Below are 20160 nucleotides of genomic sequence, written 5' to 3'. Positions count from 1 at the left end.
AAAAAAAAAAAAAAAAAAAAAAAAAAAAAAAAAAAAAAGACTATGCTCTTGGAAATGAGAACAGGGAAGTAATTAACAAATATGTAGGTATATACATGCACTTAGTTTTAATATCCACATTTTAAAGGATACCTAAAATTGCAGAAAAGAGCTACAGCAATTATTTGAGGCCCAGATGAAGGCATTTTACTACAAGAAACATAAAGATCATTCTGTTTATCATATTAAGAATGTCAGAGGTGATTTGATCTAACTGTAAAAGTAATGTCAGGAGAGAGAGTATGGCGTACTGAAGGTGCTTTAATCTAGTAGAGAGCTGCATAATTAGAATCAATGTCTGGAGGCCAAGACAAGGCAGAGTCATCTGAAAAATCAAGCTCACATTTTTACACTAGGCCTGAGAAGCTCTTGAAACAGAATACTGGGGTAAAGTTGTGTGTTTTCCTTCTCGTGGTGTCTTCAGCTCAGAACTGGATGTTCTTTTTGGAATATGTGCTACTCCAAGGCATTGCACTGCATACAGTGAAAACAAGATGAAAGGCAGGCTTGCAGGTCAGTTTTGCTTTACTGATAATGGATACCCTACAAATGAGCTCTATGCCATCGCAAAAGTGGAATGAAGCACTCTGCCTGACTCTGTTACTGACCATGTGAAATTCTTTTAAGATGAGCTGGGTGATAGAACACAGTAATTGTTTTTGGCCTCTAAATCAGTGGTTTGCATTAGAGAGTTCTTTACTATGTATTCTAACCTTAACTACCTTGTGCTTCTGCCCAAACAGTTGTAAGACAGCCAAATTTATGGCCTCATTCTGGTAGTCTTCAAACAACAAAAGCTGTACATATAAAATGTTAACTGTATTCTAAATATTGTATAAACTGAACTTAGCTGTACAGACTTGAAGGAGCAGTTTCAAAGCATTTTAGTTAGAATAGTGTATGATACTTATATAGATGGTAGAACTATTATGGTCTATCTAACAATTAATCCATTTTTAATGCGAGGTGTCAACAGGTTAATATTTTATAGCATAAGTACTGGCAGAGAATCCGTCCATTCTCTACTTTTTACATTTTCACGAGCTCAGTAAGCTGAAACAATAATCTTAATAGTAAGGAAAAACAAGACTAAATTACAAGTTGCAGAGGCTATTGTCAATTTTACAAATCCAACAATAGCCTGCAGGGTTCCAGGTTTGTTTCTTGCTGCTCGGGAAGCTTGTGTGATTTGCTCACACATTTTTTTTCTTATACCCCAGAGCTGTGCATCTGCTGGAGTCAGGGATCTAATATTCTCTTTGAACTTTCTTAGCATCCTAGTGCATGCTGTGATCCATAATTAGTGCATACACATACACACTAGCTGTATTAACTCCTAAATGTCAGAAGTTCTGCCATGTCCTGCACCTGTTTCAGGTGCTGGACAAGAAGAATACAATTCTTGCCTTAACCCTAAGGCTGAAAGTCTGCAGTTATGACTTGTAACCTTAGGGAGGGGTTATTTATTTATTTATTTATTTATTTATTTATTTATTGCATTTCAGGTGCAATATTACTCTATGATCACTTTTACAGATGTGATGAAGTACCGAGGATCAAGGAGGCTATTGCAAATGGCACAGAAACCTAAACTCTGAGTATACTTTTTTTACTTTTTTTTTTTTTTTTTTTTGTGCCAAACCATTCCTGTTACTTCAAAGTTAGGATTTTTCTTTCACCCTTCTCTGTTCTTGTTGACTATTAAGTTGGTTTGTTTAGTTTGAAGTTCGGTTAGTACTAAAAGCTCTGACTTCTAATATCCCCGCAGGACAAAGGTGCTTTATCTGTCCATAGGGCAACAAGATGTTATTAGCTATGTTACTTCTGGAGAGGTACCTGGAGGCAGAAGGCAGCTGTTTTTCTAAACACTGCAGTCCATGGGATAAGAATGCAAATAGATCTGATGAGATGTGCCATTTTTGGGTAGTCTTACTATGGACGTGAATGAGTATGTAAGAACAACTGGATTAAACTCACTAACTGGATTAAATTCACCAAATTTTGCGGCACAGTCTGCATTATAGCATAGGAAATGGTGAATTCTCCAGGGCTGTCTGGTGCTCCACTGTGAGGAGTTTGTAGATTTGTTATGGAAGAGCAACACTTGTTGAGTCATTATTTGCAATTAGGAGCACTCTCATTTCTGTTAATAGTGGTGATTCACACAAACCTACATTTGTTTTGTAGTAATGAGTGAAATAAGTCATATCCTTGAGACATCTAATCTGTTTCAATGGCAGCAAATAAAATAAAGAATAGTAGGGGAGAGGAAGCAGATACATGGAAGGGTACTGGTCAAAGATTCATCATGAAGCACAAGCAGTAATGTAGAGGTCATGCCTGTATATACTTGTAGAGCTTTATCTTCCTAGTTTCTAGAAGAATTGTTACGTTCAGTCATATTCAGTGACACGATAATGGCACTGTGCTCCGTTATTACTGGGGATATCCCAACAGCTATGTTTGAAGCTTTGCAACTTTATTCAGAGACTGAAGAAGGACCTCTGTTAAAGATCTTTGAGAGGATAAGCTATAGTAGTAAGAAAGCCAAGAGCCCAAGCAGAAGGCTACATAGTCAACAAGTAATGCATTGTTCAAATTTCATCATTTTAAATGTCTTAGATTATCACAGGATCGTGTATTCAAATTCCTGACACGTGTGTGTTTGTTTTTGTTTGTTTGTTTTTTTGTTTGTTTTTCAATGTTTCACTAAAGTGCCAGACTGTTACTGAAGTACCACAGGGTGTGTTTGTGTAAAAAAGTACTTTATAGTATTTCACACCAATTTGCTGTCTCTCAGATACTTTTTCATCTGTGTCTGGGATACCAATATACCAATGCAACAGGTATACAAAATTACTTTGAAGGTTATTAGATAACCTTCATTCACACTGAAACTTTTCCTTTTATCTCAGCTAAAATTAGCACAGCTTTGCATATCTGTAGTTATAAACGAAAGTGTGGAGAGAATATAACTGTAACAGCTCAGGACTCTCTGATTAGGAGATGGCCCAAAGTCTAGCGAGATTTTTATTGGAGAGTGGGGTGTATAGATGTTGGATGTGTTTAGTTTTCCAGGATGAGCAAGAGTTTTTGCATTAAGCACACTTGTTCCAGGAGGTAAGCATCACAGCATTGCAATTTGATTTAAAGCTATCTCCTTGAATGAACATTGAGGTGTAAGAGCAAGATCAGAGGATACCAACACATTTCAGGAACATGCATGAAGTCCTTCACTTCCAACCCCTAGAGTTCAGGTTGTAGTTGACAGTCCTGTGGGTCAGACTCTCCCACAGGTCCTGCAGAGAAGGACCCAAGTGCACTGTATTGATTAGGTAGTCTGCCAACTCAGAGGCAATTTTACTTACCTCAAACATATTTTATGGAGGTGGTGAAACTAGATTTTTAAATTAATTTACCATCTGCAATATAATTTGTATATAATAAACTATTCAGAATACATATATATGTATTGAAGTTTGGGTTCTGTCTTCTGCAACTACGCAGCAAGTATTTTGAACTAAAGTATTCATCATTATTATTTATTTATGCATTTTATTTATTTTTTTAATGATCACTTGTTCTGTAGATTGAAATTAAACTATCTTCTAATTTGCAATTTTAGGCAAGAGGAAAAAGTAGTCGACTTTAAATGTGTTTTTGTTGTTGTTTTTGAAGCCTATAAGGATTTTACCGTGTTATAACTATCCCTTATATTGGGTATCTTTGATTATGTTTTGATTTCCTGTGGTAATTGTGATTGTTTTCTACAAGGGTATGAAGGTATGAGAAACCAAAGTACTTGGGGCATCTAAGATTCAAAAACATTTCATCTATGCTTAAGAATGACCTCATTTTTGAGGTCATCAAAATTGTCGTTTCCTTCTCCTTTCTGGAAATTAAAAGGAAGAAAGAATTTCCCACCATGTTCTCCTTTCAGTAATATAGAGAAAATTCTGAAGGTAAGCCAAAATCATTTTGTTTGAGATCAGAAGTAATTAAAACCACTTAACATGGGTTATATTGATGTTGTTGTGAAAGTACAAGTGAAGTAACACTCATGGTAGATTATCAGCTGCATAATATACTGAAGCAAAAATAGTTTTGAGGGCTAGGGTTTTTCTCATATTATGCAAGCAATGCAAATGATGAGTCAGAGTACACAAATGAAAAGAAAGGTATTTTAATCTGATGCCTTGTGGGCCACTTTGTAACCCTTAGCATGTCTTACTGTTTTATTTATTCATTTATTTATTTATTTATTAGAATCATTAAGCAAAAAAGTACACTCTTCCACTTTGCATATGCTTAACAATACCAAGTGATCTTCTTTTAGGAGCACTTGCAGTTTGGCCAATGTGTGACGTTGTAGTAGATGGAAGAGTATTTCTCATGGAGTTCCAATTGGGCACAGGGTGAGTTATAGCATGGAGCCAAGTCATACAGCAGGAAATGGATACAGCTTCTGTATGACTTCCATATTCAAGAAAAGGGAAATTTAAACTCACTGCCTGAAGATTCCTTTTTCTTTGGTGCTCCTTGGCATTTCTGATCAATTCAAGCTGGTTTGGAGGAACTCTTGCAGCGTGAGTGTGCAGTCCTGCCTACTACATAATCTTCCACTTGTCTCTGAAATGTGGATTACAAGTACATGATTTGGGTGCTTGCAGATGGTGGAAGGATTGTAAAGCAATAAATTATTCCTCCAACCTCTACTCTGAAACAAGGTAAGTGAATGTATTGCAATACATACTAATGTTCTCCCTTTCTCTCTCTCTATCTCTCCCCCCTTCTCTCTCCCTCCCCTCCCTTCCATCCCCCCCCCCCCCCCCCCGCAGGTTATTTCATTTTGCAAGCAAATATGAAGCTATTTTCAATCAGAAAGTAAGTCTGTATATGTATCTTTCTTCTATAGACCTTTACAAAGTAGACAATGTGGAGATGTGTTATGCATTTAGCTCTCTATTCAGTTGGAGCGTACCATAAAGCTAAAACCAGATCAGTCAAAGGAACCATAGAAGTTACCAGATTTATTTGATTCAGAGAACGAGATGAAAATTTCCTTTACAAATACAGTACATTTGGGCCTTCAGCTGTAGTGAGCTACCACTGGAGAACGATAGTTTATCATTCACAGCAGTGAAAAAGGAGGTCATACAGGGATCACCTCTCCAATGACATAAACATGAGACTTTTCTTACAAGCTGTCAAACTTCAATTGTTGGTGAGATCTGTTGTGTCAGTGTTTCATAATAATTGCTTCTAAGTCTTGTTAAAGGTCTAAAACAAATTACCTGAGTGACATGCTTTTGGCATCAGTAAAGGAACAATGTGGGGAATGCACATTGCGTAACAGACTTGCCTATTACGATTTTGTTTGAGGTTATTGCAGCAATTCTACCAATACTTCCCATTATATGAAATACCATAATGAGTTGCAAGTTTTCTCTTGCTCACAAGGAAACATTTGTTCCCTGGGTAATAGACTAGCTGGCCAACATAAGCTCATTCAAAACAATAAACTTTTATTTTTATTTTTATTTTTTAAGAAAAGGTGTTCCAAACAAACTGAAAAAGTTAATCCTTTCACTTAAGAAGGCCTTTCTTTAGGCTTAAAAGGTAATATTGACTGTTTTTGCACTGCAACTCAGATATTGTTTCATTTACAACTCATGCAGTAAAAGGATGGTAGGTTAGTAGATACTAAAGGAAATCTACACACATATCCTAATCTACAGAAATGCTCTTACCTGCAAAAATATAACAAAGAAAAAATATATAAGATGTATATGTAAAAATATATTTCCTTGTTAACAGCTGAAGAGAAATGAAATGACTTACTGCTTTCAAAATGTTGCTCCTGTTTGATTATGTATATTGAGATTTACATGAGATTGTTTTTTAGGTTTTCTCTTTTATTTATTTATTTATTTATTTTGCATTGACTAACCACACCAAAAACAAACCCCACTGAATGAAGAATGGGACAGCCTGTCTCCTTTTTACTCACATAAACATATTTCATAAAGAAGGTCAAGTAGGTGAGAACAGCACCTTGCAAAACTTGCAATGTCAGCAATGAGTCAATTTAAGTATAAAATAACTCAGAGGCAGACAAGGGACAAATACTTGATTAGTTATTTGTGAATGCCATTTCTTTAGGCGTTTATTTAAAACAAACAAATAGCCCAAACCCCTCACTGCTTGCAGGGCCAGGTCTATTTTTCAGGCACCAACTGAATTTGATAAACAGGACACATCAACTAACAATTTAGACTCCAAAGCCATAGTAATATGTATGTGGCTTTTTCCCAGAGGCTTCAAGTTAAAATGCTACAAGTGCTGCAGAACGGCAGCTAAACACATGTCCCTGGGGCTCTGCATGGCTTCATTCTGCACAATGATGGAAATGTGGAAAACACTTTGAATGCAGATTTGGCTATATTCACCAAGCTGCAAAAGCCGAGAGGATTTTGCTGGGTATATCAGGGGATCAGGCTCTCATTGCTCAGGTTAAAGCAAAAATTACTGTGTTGATCTTCTTTTTTTATCATGTTCAGGACCAAAGAAATAGTACTACTAATTAGGAGCTCGTAGATATGATGATGTCCTTAAAATAAGCATATTACATTGTATAAAACAATAATGACCTTTCATTGTAAACTACTGTTTTTGTCTGGGAGGTTTTCACTACACTATAATGCTACTCCTTTTTTTTTTTTTTTTTTTTTTCCTCATTTAAATGCCACCCCAATACATGGATTTGATATGGTATTCTTCTTAGTTGTTCCTACAGAGTTGTTTCCAGTGATTTTACTCATTCTTTTGACTTTCAGAGGACCAAGGAGTTACCATCCTGGCCCTATGCCTCCACCCCAGCACAAGCAGGGCCTAGGGTGTGGTTGAGATGCCCACTGACCTGTGTAGCAGAAGGTTCTCTGAAATGCTCCTTAATTTGAAAGATGGGGTATCCTAGGGAAAAAAAAAAAAAAAAAAAAAAAAAAGAAAGAAAGAAAAAAAAAAGGTAGGTGATACACAACAGGAATTATTCTGTTTTTGATTAATGGTTATTATTTTAAGAATTCACATAGTCATGGAGTTGATGATTAGCAACCAGGTAATTCCCTTAAAATCCCTTAAAATTGCTTTTGCTAGGTGTTGACAACAGTATGGGACCAAGGGATGTTACCCTGACTGAGGTTTGTAATTGCTGCTTTCTTGCTTGCTTCTGCTTTTGTAACCTACTTTAAAACAGCATAAAAGCTGTTGTGTGTAGGAACTGATTAGTATTCTAAAATAATTTAAGAGCTCTCTGTTGGGCCTCCTTCACATATTTTGTGTAAATCATGAGTAACAGCACCAAAGAAGACATTAAGCCATGTGTGTTAGCGTATAGTTATATGGTGGTTTTACCGTGCTAGGCAGCTGAACACCACAACCGCTCTCTCACTCCCTCTCCTTAGATGAGGAGGGAAGAAGTAAAGGAAAGAACAACTCACGGGTTGAGATAAGGATAATTTAATTAAAGGAAAAAAATATTAAGGAAATATTAATTAAACAATTTAACTAAAGGGAAAAAAGGGAAAGGGGAAAAGGGAGAGGGAAAGGGAAAAAAACAAAACAAAACAAATAAAAGCTATGTGGAACTGGAAGTGCAGAGGAAAGAAATTACTCTCTGCTTCCCACAAATGAGCAATGCTTGACCACGTCCTTGAAGCAGGGCCTCAATGCACGTAGCCGGTGTTTGGGAGGAGGACAGACATTCTCGCAACGAGAGCCCACCACTCTGCCTCTTCTTCCTTTTTCCACCTTTTATTGCTGAGTGTGACGTCATATGGTATGGAATATCCCTTTGGTTGGTTTAGGTCAGCTGCCCAGGTGATGTTTCTTTCTCACTTTTTTCCCACTCCCTAGGAGGGTTAGGGAGAGTCCTGATGCTGTGCCAGCACTTCCCAGCAGCAGACACAACACTGGTGTGATACCACTGCTGTTCTAGCTACAAGTGCAGAGCACAGCACTGTATGGGCTGCTGCAGGGAAAGTTAACACCCCAGCCAGACCCGGTACAAATTAGGAAGTGTAGTTACATGGAACTTACCCTGCTAATGTATTTTTAATACTGAGTCAGCACCAGAGATACAGCAAGAGCCATCCCCCCTTGGTAAGGAACACTGTTTCATTATGTGTTTGGTCAATACAAGAACAGTAGATGGTGTGCTGTACATTCCAATGGGGATTCAAAGTATTATTGCAGAACAATGCTAATAATGCTAAGAAGTGATTGTCTATATTGTGATGGTGTCATGTATGTGAAGTTTCACAAGCAAGTCTTCCCATAGTAGTTGGCATCAGACCACCATTCTGCAAACAGTTATCATACCACACCGCATTCCCCAAATAAGACAAAGCCTTCACCTCTTGCTGCAAAATACAGTCACACAAAACTGTGCACCATTTATCACATATGGCTTGTCAACTCAAACCCAGCACTCTTCAACTGCCCTCAAACTGACAGCAAGAAATATTGTTCTGTCATATTTTATTCTCCACACCGATTCTAGGAACAGCCCTATTTCAGATCCATTTTTCAGCTACAATCCAGACAGCCCAAGCTACTCTTCCCACCCTTCAAAGTATATAGTGGCTGTAAAACCACACAGCAGCTCCCTGATTCACCTCCTGATATACCCCAGATACCACAATGTAAGACCTTTATGGTACATGAGCATTTTATGCCCAATTACTGTATTTGTGTCAGCAAAATTAGAGGCTAAGTCTAGAAAATTTGGCTTTAAAATGTTTCACAACTTGCTTTTGTGTATTTGTATTTTTATTTATTTTTTAATTATTAGTATTTTTCAGCTCAGGTCTAAAATGTGAGGCCCAAGTCCTTCTTAATGCATTGAATTTTACTCAAAACTTTCTCATGTTGTAAAAATATTTTAAATCTTAAAGTTAATTTTATCCATGTAGTAAGGTATATCCTTGTTAGTTTGGGAGTTCAAATGAAGGTCTTTTGCATTTATTTACAAGTCTGTAAATCTGTAACAACAAATCAGTAAGATATTAAAAAAAAAAAAAAAAAAATCTCTTACACAGGAGGTAGTCTTTTCCTGTTAAGTAGAAAACACATTTTGTGAAAAGTCCAATTGTTCTGTTTTGATAAAGATTATTTGCACAGAGCTGATGGCCAGTACATTTCCCTAGCCTTTGAGTGGGGTAAAGGAATGGCTGTAGACTTTCTCATCCCTATTCTGCTGAGTAAAATTGCTAAGTGTGTCTGTCTTGTTCAGACTGACTGTTTCAGTCCAATCCCACTGTTCTCATAAGGATGAGAACAGTGATGAATGGCTCTTTGGAACAAAATGCTTATTGCGTTCTGGTATTTTCCTGTTACACTTTGCCTAGCATTTGACTGGCTCAAAGGTAAGTTGTCTGTCTTGGGAATGCTGAGATTTTGGGATTTGTTTTTATTTTAGTCTGAGTAGGCTAATGGAAGGGGGTGGGGAGTGGGGGTGGGGATGGGGGGAGAGGGAAGGGACTGATTGAGGCAATTCTATCCGTGTAGATAGTTCTGAATCTTTGACCTAAAATTAGTGTATTTTTGCCCTACATTTGTGAGGAACAACCTTTCCTACAGCAATCCGAAGGAATGATCAGACAGGGTGGTGAATATCAATTTAGTCCTATTGACTTCACTGACACAGGATATGACCATAGACATTTGGTGATTTATATGGTACTGTAAGCTAAAATATCTTTTACAGAATGATGGTCAGTGCAGTTTTCTGACAGCTAATTATGTGACTCATAATTTGGAAGTACTAAACAAGATTTCTGTCATAAACAACATCATAAATCTAGAATAATTCATGTTTTATTATAATGCATTACATGAAAGTTTGGATTATCTGCTGAGGTTTCTTTGCATCTTTCCTTCTATCTATACTAGTGGAATTGCACTGGCTGGATCTAAGCCTACTGTAAAATGCTGTTTCTGCTATCAGAAATAACAGGTTCTACCAATAAAATCTTGATAAACAAAGAAATGAATAGAGTCTGTAACTTTGTCAAACCAACTGAGTTTGGGATGTTGCCTGGTGAATATAAATGATTAAATAGATATTTTTTTTTTCCTTTTTTATTAGGGAGTCCAAATTCATAAAAAATGCCAGTGCCAGAGCTTTTGATTTCACTTGCCTCAGTCTACTGTGAAATTATGTGGACAATGAGTATTACTTGTGTGTGTTTTTTTTTTTTTGTTTGTTTGTTTGTTTGTTTTTACAAGTCAAATGAAAATTCTTTGAGTTTAGGTTTAGTTTTAGTCTAGTTTTAGTTCCATGCTGTGACCAAATAAAATTTTTAAGGCATTCAATTCATACAAGCTCGTTAATCAGTGATGATGCACCATTGTGTTTATCACACCAGCCAATCAAATGTTTAGTAAACTTGTAGCCTAAATGAAGTCAGACACTGCAACTACAAGGCAATTTCCTTTTCTGAACTGAGATCAATATTTACTAGCTTTCTACAATGTTGCCTATGCTTGCTTGATCAGCATCTGCTCCTGAAGACCACTGATTGTCCAGAAGGCCTTTTCAAACCAGATAATGCTCTTTTCAAATACACTTTGAATTGATCAGCAAAAAGAAAGTTTTTGATGGTGAAGAGTGCAAAAGCCATTTATAAAGATTAAGGACAGTGGTATGTCGCTGTGGGTCACAGTGAGGTTGAATTAATGTGGGCTAATGCATGTTCTACTTTTGAAAACAATGGATGAAAGTATTTGAGGATTTAAGTGATAGTATGCCTTCACTTGCAAAATACCTGCTGTATCATCTCCAGGGAATTAAAGCTTTCTCCTTCAAAAATGAATTGCTAGTACCTACTCTCCTACATAACTATTCATAGTCTGTGACCTATGACAAATTAATATATTAACTTGATGGACTGCGGAATTTGTTATAAAGAAACAAACAAAAATCTTTGGGTTTAGGCATTTTAAACCTGTATGAAATAAAGAGAGATGAATACAACCAGAACCTGTATGGCAAAATAACCAGGCTAGAGTAATAGAAAAATACCTTGGACTTTCACTAAAAACAAAACAAAACAAACCCCCCCCCCCCCCCCCAAAGAACAAAACCAAAACTATACCAAAACCAATCACAAAACAGTATTGAGCCAGAACTACACTTCAGAGACTTTCATAAAATTTACATCTGATTCTTCCTTTTTTTTTTCTTTTTTTTTTTTCCTTTTTTTTTTTTTTTTTTCATATTTGAGCAATATGGTGCATCTATGTTGCCCAGAAATATAAGGGTAGGTTCTGAAAGCCAATGTATCATCCTGAATGAGAAAAAGAAGATAGGATGTTTACATAGGTTTTGGTGCGAGACTTGGTGCTGTGACAGTTTGATACATGACTGACTCTAGGAAGAATTAAGAAGACGTCTTCAAGCCTTCCACAGAACAGATATGCTTCTAAAAGAAGCAAAATTGAAGGAGCTTTGAATTCTATGGTCTGCTGTTGTCTACATCTTTCCAGCAATAACAACTGCAGTATATCTAAGAAAAACAACAACAACAACAACAACAACAAAAACACATTTGGTTTCCTATCTGGAGTTCTCTTCAGATGCCAAGGTAGATCAATGGAATACGGCATATACATCCCATTAAAGTAAACAGCGGTGACCTATATATTCAAGGACAAAATTCTGCTCCAAGTCTTTCAGCAACTTAAATAGCATGTTTTTTTTTTTTTGCATACATGAAACCTGTGTCTCTCCCGAGCCTTTTATTGAAATTCACTGTACATGTATAAATCTTCTTTACCAAAAAAAAAAAAAAAAAAAAAAAAAGTTATCCACAAAAGGCAAATAAGTTACTCTAGGCTTATATAAAAGAAATTGATAATGATTCAGCCAGTGTGTCACTAAAGCTCACCTTCTGAGGCTCTTCATGTACTGTGGGATTCTTTACTCCTTTAACAATGCATATGTTTGCTCATAATTCATTAATCTTTTCTCCAACAGAACAAATTTCTTGGTGACACAGAGACAAAGGAGTACAAAGCAAAGTGATACTAAATTTCCGAGGCATCCCTAATAGTCCTCATAGAGAAATACATCAAGATATCTGTAAAATAAATAAAAGCTGGAAAGCTGATGACATTTTGAATTTAGGTATAGTGTCCAAGGAAATCTATTTTGACTATTCTGACTAGTCTCACTAGCACAGAAAAAGTCCAGGAAAGCAAAATTATTTCTGAATTCTGAAGTGGTCAAATATACATGTGAAAGGAGTTTGACTGAAATGGAAAAGACACTACTTTTGCTTTCTCCCCTTTCCATACAGGAGCTAGGATTTTTTCCAGTTTGACCATGAGGCTTCGTTTGACAGTTTGCTTTTGCTGATTTAAACTGCTATTTTTTCATAAACTTTTTTTTTTTTTTTTTTTTTTTTTTTTTCTTATCCACTTCAGGTCCCTGGAGGAGGTCTCTACCTCCAAATGTTTTATCATTCCTCTTATGTAACACTATTGCATAATACATTTAATATGAAGGGTCCTGTCAAAGTGAAATCTAAACTGGGTTAATCTGAGAGTTTATCCTGTACGATTGTTTCCTGCTGTACAGCTGGGGAGCTCTGAAGTTTCTCTGCCCTCAGAGATGATTTTCAATCCTGTTCCGCAAGGATGGAATGTCTTTACTAGAACACAGTTTACAGTCTCGCCCCTTTCATTAGATGTCAACTGATCCTTTGATTGCAAATTATTATTATTATTATTATTATTATTTGTAAGGCATAGCGTATTTGATTAAATTAATTCTTTATTTTCTATGTGAATATATTATCTTGTTCAGAACTGAACTTGTACTTCTTCCTACTCTTAAAGATATCTACTGTCATTGAAAGGATTTGGAGATTATAAATGAGTAGAATCACTTAAATTGAGTACCACTGAGACATATTTAAAAGTCTGTAGTCTTTTCATTTAACACCTTAGTACTTTTCAAAGAGGTCTTCACTTGTGAGAGGAAAAGTGTTTACCATTGGTATCAATATTTGTAATATTAGTTTTTCAATGAAGTGTCTATTTTGCATACATCATAAATGACAATATTAAGCTGTATAACATTTTTTTAAAAAAATGAATATTTCATGTCAGTGAGAAAAATATCAGCTGTCACCATGATTAATGAGCAAACTTGAGTGGAAGAAATAGCAGGAACAGTCTATGCACAAAGAAGTATTGCAATACAGATACCCATGTTTAAAAATGAACCAAATAACTGCACCCCGGCATAACATGTGTTGATATAATTAAAGAGAATATATCAAGAATTGCAGTTTTCACAACAACAGCAATAAATGTTTGTTGAATATGTAATACTAAATTAAGTGCCATTTAATGCTAAACATTCTATTGAAAAAAAAAAAAAAAATCCTAGATCCCTAAAGAAACCATTCTGTATCATGACTAAAAAAAAAAAGTTTATTTATTTTTTTTTAACTAAAAAAAGAGGAGATCTGAAGATAGTGATTTTATATATATATATACATATAGATAACATTTATATAATATTAAGGGATATGGCAAAAATAATGTATTTTCAAACTTTATGTATTATGGCCACAAATAACTTTTAGTAACCATTTTAAAGATGAGATCTCCTGACAGATATGGAAATAGAGATTTAGTTTGGATTAAGCTCAGGTTATGCTTTTCACTGCACTTTTCTAGATACAGAAAAGAATGCATACCTTCTTGGACATCACTTGGCTGCCTCAACAGCAGCAAAGTAGAAGTACCATGAAGAGGTCCTAGGACACTCTTGCTTGGAAAGTTGTATGCAGCTGGCTGAAGCAGAAGTGGACTGCAGACACACATCATGAGAAGCAAAAAGCTGCAGTAAGAAGCAGTCCTTCTACATCACTGCCCTCCTCCAAACTTACATACTAAGTACTTACACCACTGAAGTTCCTGCTCTAGCACTGGTCACCATGACTAGTTCAAATTCACCAAACAATTCAAATTTGCTTAGTCATTGCATGTAGGTAATCAGTTATCTGGGGCCCAGTCAACATTTCTGATGCATGCTCACCTATACCTCACATTCAAAATGTAATATACACAATAGGGTGTTTTGAGGTGACTACTCACATATACGGTTGTCCTCTCCCAGTATAAACAGATGCTGACCTGACTGCATATGTGCATCTGTGCTGGCAGAAATGCCATCAGCAGCAAAAGAATATTCAAAACAAAACAAAACCAAACAAAAATAAAACAAACAACTGAATAACATATAAAATGTAAATAGTATCAGGGATTCTTAGGCTCCACAACTATCCCTGTGATGTACAAGGCTGTGGAGTCTCTATGTCTCCCAGATATTGCAAAGTTGACTGTCCTTGAAGAATTAGGTGTTCCATCTAGTGTTCTTGTTGTAAGCTTGGCTTCTCAAGGTCAGAAGTTTTGTCTGAGAAATTGTCTTTCAGGAAGCTGGCCAAGACACAGAAGCAAACTTGGCATTTGGCTGACATTAAAAATGTCTCTGTCCATGCCATAAACATCACTGCATGAGGGAGATTGGACCAGCTGGGCCCTTTTTGCTGACTTTCTCAATGACAGCCTTTACAGGGTGGCATTATTAACACAGTCTCAGGTTGCTTAGTACCTTTCTGACTCTACATGGACATAATTGGAAAAATGCTCATAGATCACTTCTCCAGGCTAGCTTTTATACTTGAGAACAATGAAGTGTTGCAGTTTTGGCTTCTGGATGGTTCTACACTTCTGTGGCATTGTCTTGAGATGAGCTGGAAGTGTCTCTTCTTTGTTTACAGACGCTGCAAATAAAGAATTAAAGGGTAAATGATGGACAACAGCTAATGGGATTAGGATATTCCCGATAATATGGGTTGATAGATAATGTGCATCTTGCATCTTGGGTTTGGTGCTTTTAGAAAGGATCTTTCAGTTCTAAATTTCATCTCCAGCCACCCAGTCCTGAAAACTCTGTCGTCTTCCTGGTCTCTTCTTGGAAGTCCCTACCACACCCTTGCATGATGCTTAGTTCTGATGACACCAGACAGGCTCCCTTCAAGAGAAAAATTATCAAGATCCTAGTTCAGATGAGCTGCAGGAAGGAACTAAGAGGGGTTTCCAAGTATTCCTTGGCATTTTAGTCCAGGCCTCTCACCTGTTTGAGGCATACCAGGTCTTATCACCATCAAAAATCCAGAACACAGCATTGTGTGAGCCTCTACAAAGAAAATTAACTCTATTGCAGTCAAAACCAGGATAATGAGCTACACAGCTCTCCCACCTCTACAAACCAAAGACAGTTCCAAAATTCATTAGGGATAAATGGAGCAGATTTCTGAAGATAAACTTATTATATGAATGAATGAAATAAATGTGGGTATACTCTAGAAGCCATCAGGAAAATCTAAGTTATGTAGAAAGAATGGTTTGTGATAACATTATCACCCTTGCTCAATTCTCAGTGAAGTTTTATGGGTGTGTAAATTCCTAATGGTAAATACACAGGTAAATAGTCAAAGGTAAATACAATGGTAAATGGTCAGCTTTGAGCTAATCACTAACACTCCAGGAAATTTTGGACTTAAGACATAGTTCTGTGAAATGTCTGCTCAGTGCTCAGTAGTGCAATGAGTCCTTACCAAATGTTGGGACTTATCAGAAACAGAGCACAAGGTAAAACGCAAAACATTATTACACCATTTTGTAAATGCTGTACTACCCTACCTCTTGAACACTATGAACAATCTGATTCTTTCTGTCACCCCTCTTCATTTAAAAATAAAAAATAAATAAATTATAATCATGGGGAAAAAAAAAGTGAGAAGAGGACAAGGGTGATCAAATTCATTAAGTGGCTATTCAAATGGAGCATCTTTATTTGGTAGGAACATTCGGCAAAGAGAAAAGGAGCTCTGAAGGGGATGTAACAGACATCTATGAAACCCTGAAGTAGGTGAATAAACGTTGGGTGTTTGATTTTTCTTCCAATACTAGATCTAGGGGCAGTTGATTTAAAATGGCTTGAGACCACTTAAAATAAATATTATATATATATATATATATATAAATAAATGCAAATGTCCATGTTATTTTCACAACACATACTTAATCCAAGGAAATAATCCACCTGAGGATGTTATTAGTGGTAAAATATTTACGAGAATTCAAAAAGCAAATAGGTTAGTGACCTAAAAAGAATGAAAGATAGCCAGGTCTTTCCAATCAATAATGATTATTTCTGTCATATAACCTACCAATGATGTTGTAAGAGTTTCTTTGTTTACTCATATACTTTGATGAACTATATTGTTGATGTGGTACTGGAAAAGCAAGTAAAGAATTGCACTTGCAGTGCTAGAGATCTGTTAAATTATTCCCTAAGCTTTAGACACACTTATAGAGAACACAGAAGACGGTAGTTTCCCAAACCTCATTTATTTTCCCTTAACCTTGCTCTTCCCTTAAACTTGCTTCGCTTAGACTTGCTCTACCAGGGAGCAAATACCATAATTGTCTAGACAGCATCTTCTAACAAGTATATTGAATATTCTCATTTTTTCTTATTTAATAGGTAGGACCTATTATTTAAACCTTACCTGGTCACTATTGGTTTGATCACTACCAATCACTATTGGTTTGATTATACGTACATATAATAATAATAAATGGCTCGTTAATTTTTTGGATATTATAAAACATTCACATAATCACCCAGGGACTCTACTAATGACAGGTATAAACCCAGGGTTCATAAATAATGACTTGTCTTCCTGCTGCTCATACTCTAGTTGTCATTCAGACATTCCTGCAACTACTGTAACAGAACAGATGGAGAAGAAAGTAAAGTCTGAAAGAGAGGTGAAAATAATAATAATAATAACAAAATCACTGCTACATTTTATTCATATTCTTTGCTCTGAAGCAGAGCTGCTTTTGCAGTGAACAGCTTCCCTGTTGTAGCCAATCTAGCACAAGGTTTTCAAAAGCTGTTGGGTTCCCATGGCAATAGGAGTCGTTACTCTACAGGAGAAGCTCCATTGTAAAAAAAATACACTGAGATATCTAGCTAGAAAAATAAGTTTGGCCTTCAAGGTAAGATCAGATTATCCTGCACAGTTCTGCTGTTTGTGTAAAGAGCGTGCCTCCCTATGTGTAAACAAAACTCATGGATAGTGATAACTGCTCTTATGGGAGGCTGACAAAAGAAGTGAAAACATGATCTGCACATGTACTGGCTGTTAGTACAGGAGAGGTATTCACATTACACTTGTCTAAAAGAGTGGAACCATGGATGCTAACCACTTCCAAGATGACTGCTTGTGGATATATATAAACTGCGTAGAAAAAATACATTGATGACGATTGAAAATTTGTACAGGACATGAGGGTGATTGTTTCTGTTAATGTAAAAAAAAAAATCACAGAAAAAAAAAAAAAAAGTAAAAAAACATAACCAAAAAAAGTAAAAAACAGACAAGTTCTATGATGTATACTGCATACTCAGAAACTTTCCTGAAAAGTATCTTGGCCGACTGGTTTAGTAGTCATTCAGGTAAGGACTGCCAAACCCCACTATCACATTTTTCTGTGCCTGGGGAAGGAAACTCTGGCCCATGAACTTACTGACTCTGACTGTAGACCTGCCTCTGAGATCTGAAACTATTTTATAGCAAAATCATATGGACAAAGCTGATGTGTCTATGTTTGACTCATTTTGCTGTAGATATGATCTATATAACTAGGGATAGTTTGCCCACAAATGAGGCTTAAAAATGTCTATTTTCAACAACAACAAAAAAGTGAAGAAAAATAATAGTGTCCCTTTCAAAAAGCAGGGTTTTTTTTTTTGGCACTTGCTACTTAAAAATGCTAGCTTACAGCCTTATCTTGTATTGCAGTCTGAGCCCATAACCCATGAATAAACTCTGTGCCAGGAGTCCCAGATCAATGCTTCTCCCTGTGTACTCTGTGCAAATACCTTTCTCACTTTGACCAGATATGAGTGCCTCCTAACTTCTGCTCCCACAAGACTGTCTTTTTGGTCTGAAATTAAATGTGAATAATTACTGTGTAAGCATTATATTTGCTCAAACTTCTGTGTAGGAATTTTGAGAAGCTGAAGGATGCTTAGTGAGGGTAAGCTGATGAGTGCATGAGCTTTGTACCGTCTATGCAAATGTGTGTTTCCAGAGGTCATATTTGGGTGAGTCTTTCTGGGAAGAGCAAAAAGTAAACCTGCAATGGTCCCACAAAACCCCAAGCTTTTCTACAACACTGTAAGGATGCCGACATTTGGATGAATGATGTAGCAATATGTATTTGTGTTTATTGTTTTAAGTATTCGGTATAGTCAAAAGAATACATCTTGGAGCCCATTCTCAGAAATTTACGAAGCATTTCATTTTAGACTCTTCAGACTTTAAAGAATATATCCCACCTTACTCTGCTGTGAGAGCTGAATCAGATTCCATATTTACTTAGTGCAAATTTTAAGATCAATGCAAGTTTCACTTGAGTCTAAATGGGTTGGAAGGGCCCTTAAAGATCATCTAATTCCAATCTCCCTGCCATGGACAGGGACAGCAGCCACTAGACCAGGTTGCTCAAAGGCCTATTCAACCTGGCCTTAAACACTTCCAGGGATGGGGCATCCACATCTTCTCTGGGTAACCTGGTCCAGTGCCTCACCTACCTATGAATAAAGAATTTCTTCCTTATAGTTAGTCTAGTTCTACTTTATTATTATTTAAAGTTTAAAACTATTACTCTTTGTTCTACCCCTACACTCTCTGAAAAAGGGTGCCTCCCCAGCTTTCCTCTAGTCCCCTTTCGATACTGGAAGGCTGCTCTAAGGTCTCCCTGGAGCCTTCTTGTCTTCAAGCTGAGCAACCCCAGGTCTCTCAGTCTATCTTCACAGGAGAGGTACACCAGCCCTATGATCATCTTCATGGCTTTCCTCTGGATAATACTTCCATGTCTGACTTGTGCTGGGCACCACAGAGCTGAACACAATACTCTAGGTGGGGTCTCATGAGAGCAGAGTAGAGGGGGAGAATCACCTCCCTTGACCTGCTGGCCATGCTTCTTTTGATGCAGCACAGGATATAGTTGGGTTTCCGGGCTTCAAGTACACATTGCTGGCTCACATTGAGCTTCTCACCAATGCAGCACAGGATATAGTTGATGCAACACAGGATATAGTTGGGTTTCCGGGCTTCAAGTACACATTGCTGGCTCACATTGAGCTTCTCACCAACCAACCCCCCTAGGCCATTCTCCTCAGGGCTGCTCTCAATCCATTCTCTACCCAGCCTTTATCTGTGATTGGGATTAACCCAACCCAAGTGCAGAACCTTGTACTTGCCCCTGAACTTCATGAGGTTCTCATGGGTCCACCTCTCAAGCCTGTCCAGGTCCCTCAGGATTGCATATTTTCCTTCCAGCTTGTCAACTGCACCACACAGTTTGTCATCAGCAAACTTGCTGAAGGTGTACTCAATCTCACTGTCCATATCACTGACAAAGATGTTAAGCAGTGCCGGTCTCAATACTGACCCTTGAAGAACACCACGCATTAATGATCTCCACTTAGACATTGAGCCATTGACTGCAACTGTTTAAGTGTGACCATCTAGCCAATTCCTTATCCACTGTGTCATCCATTCATTAAATCCATGTCTCTCCGATTTAGAGACAAGGATATCAGTGGGGACGGTGTCAAATGCTTTTCACAAATTCAGGTAGATGATGCTCTTCCCCTTCCACCAATGCTGTAACCCCATCAGAGAAGGCCACCAGATTTGTCAGGCATGATCTGCCCTTAGTGAAGAACAGATTTACCATGTTGGCTATCACCAATCACCTCCTTATTTTCCATGTGCCTAAGCATAGTTTCCAGGAGGATCTACTCCATGATCTTGCCAGGAACAGAGGTGAGACTGACTGGCCTGTAGTTCCTCTGGTCTTCCTTTTGTCCCTTCTTATAAAATGAGGTTATATTTCCCCTCTCCCAGTAACTTCACCAGACTGCCACAACTTCTCAAACATGATTGCTTAGCAACCATG

The 20160-nt window shown here is 37.1% G+C and overlaps 1 long non-coding RNA gene across 1 annotated transcript; it reads left to right on the top strand.

Moving 5' to 3' along the window:
* The first annotated feature begins 3901 nt into the window (after positions 1 to 3901).
* LOC118162724 lies at positions 3902 to 5841 on the top strand. Its single transcript, XR_004748583.1, has 3 exons — positions 3902 to 4001; positions 4602 to 4766; positions 4955 to 5841. It is a non-coding gene; the product is annotated as an uncharacterized LOC118162724 (long non-coding RNA).
* The last annotated feature ends 14319 nt before the right edge of the window (positions 5842 to 20160 follow it).

This window comes from Oxyura jamaicensis, chromosome 2 (genome assembly GCF_011077185.1).
Source record: "Oxyura jamaicensis isolate SHBP4307 breed ruddy duck chromosome 2, BPBGC_Ojam_1.0, whole genome shotgun sequence".
Classification (NCBI taxonomy): Eukaryota; Metazoa; Chordata; class Aves; order Anseriformes; family Anatidae; genus Oxyura; species Oxyura jamaicensis.
Note: the sequence above shows the minus strand (reverse complement) of the source record. Positions and strands in the feature narration are given on the sequence as shown.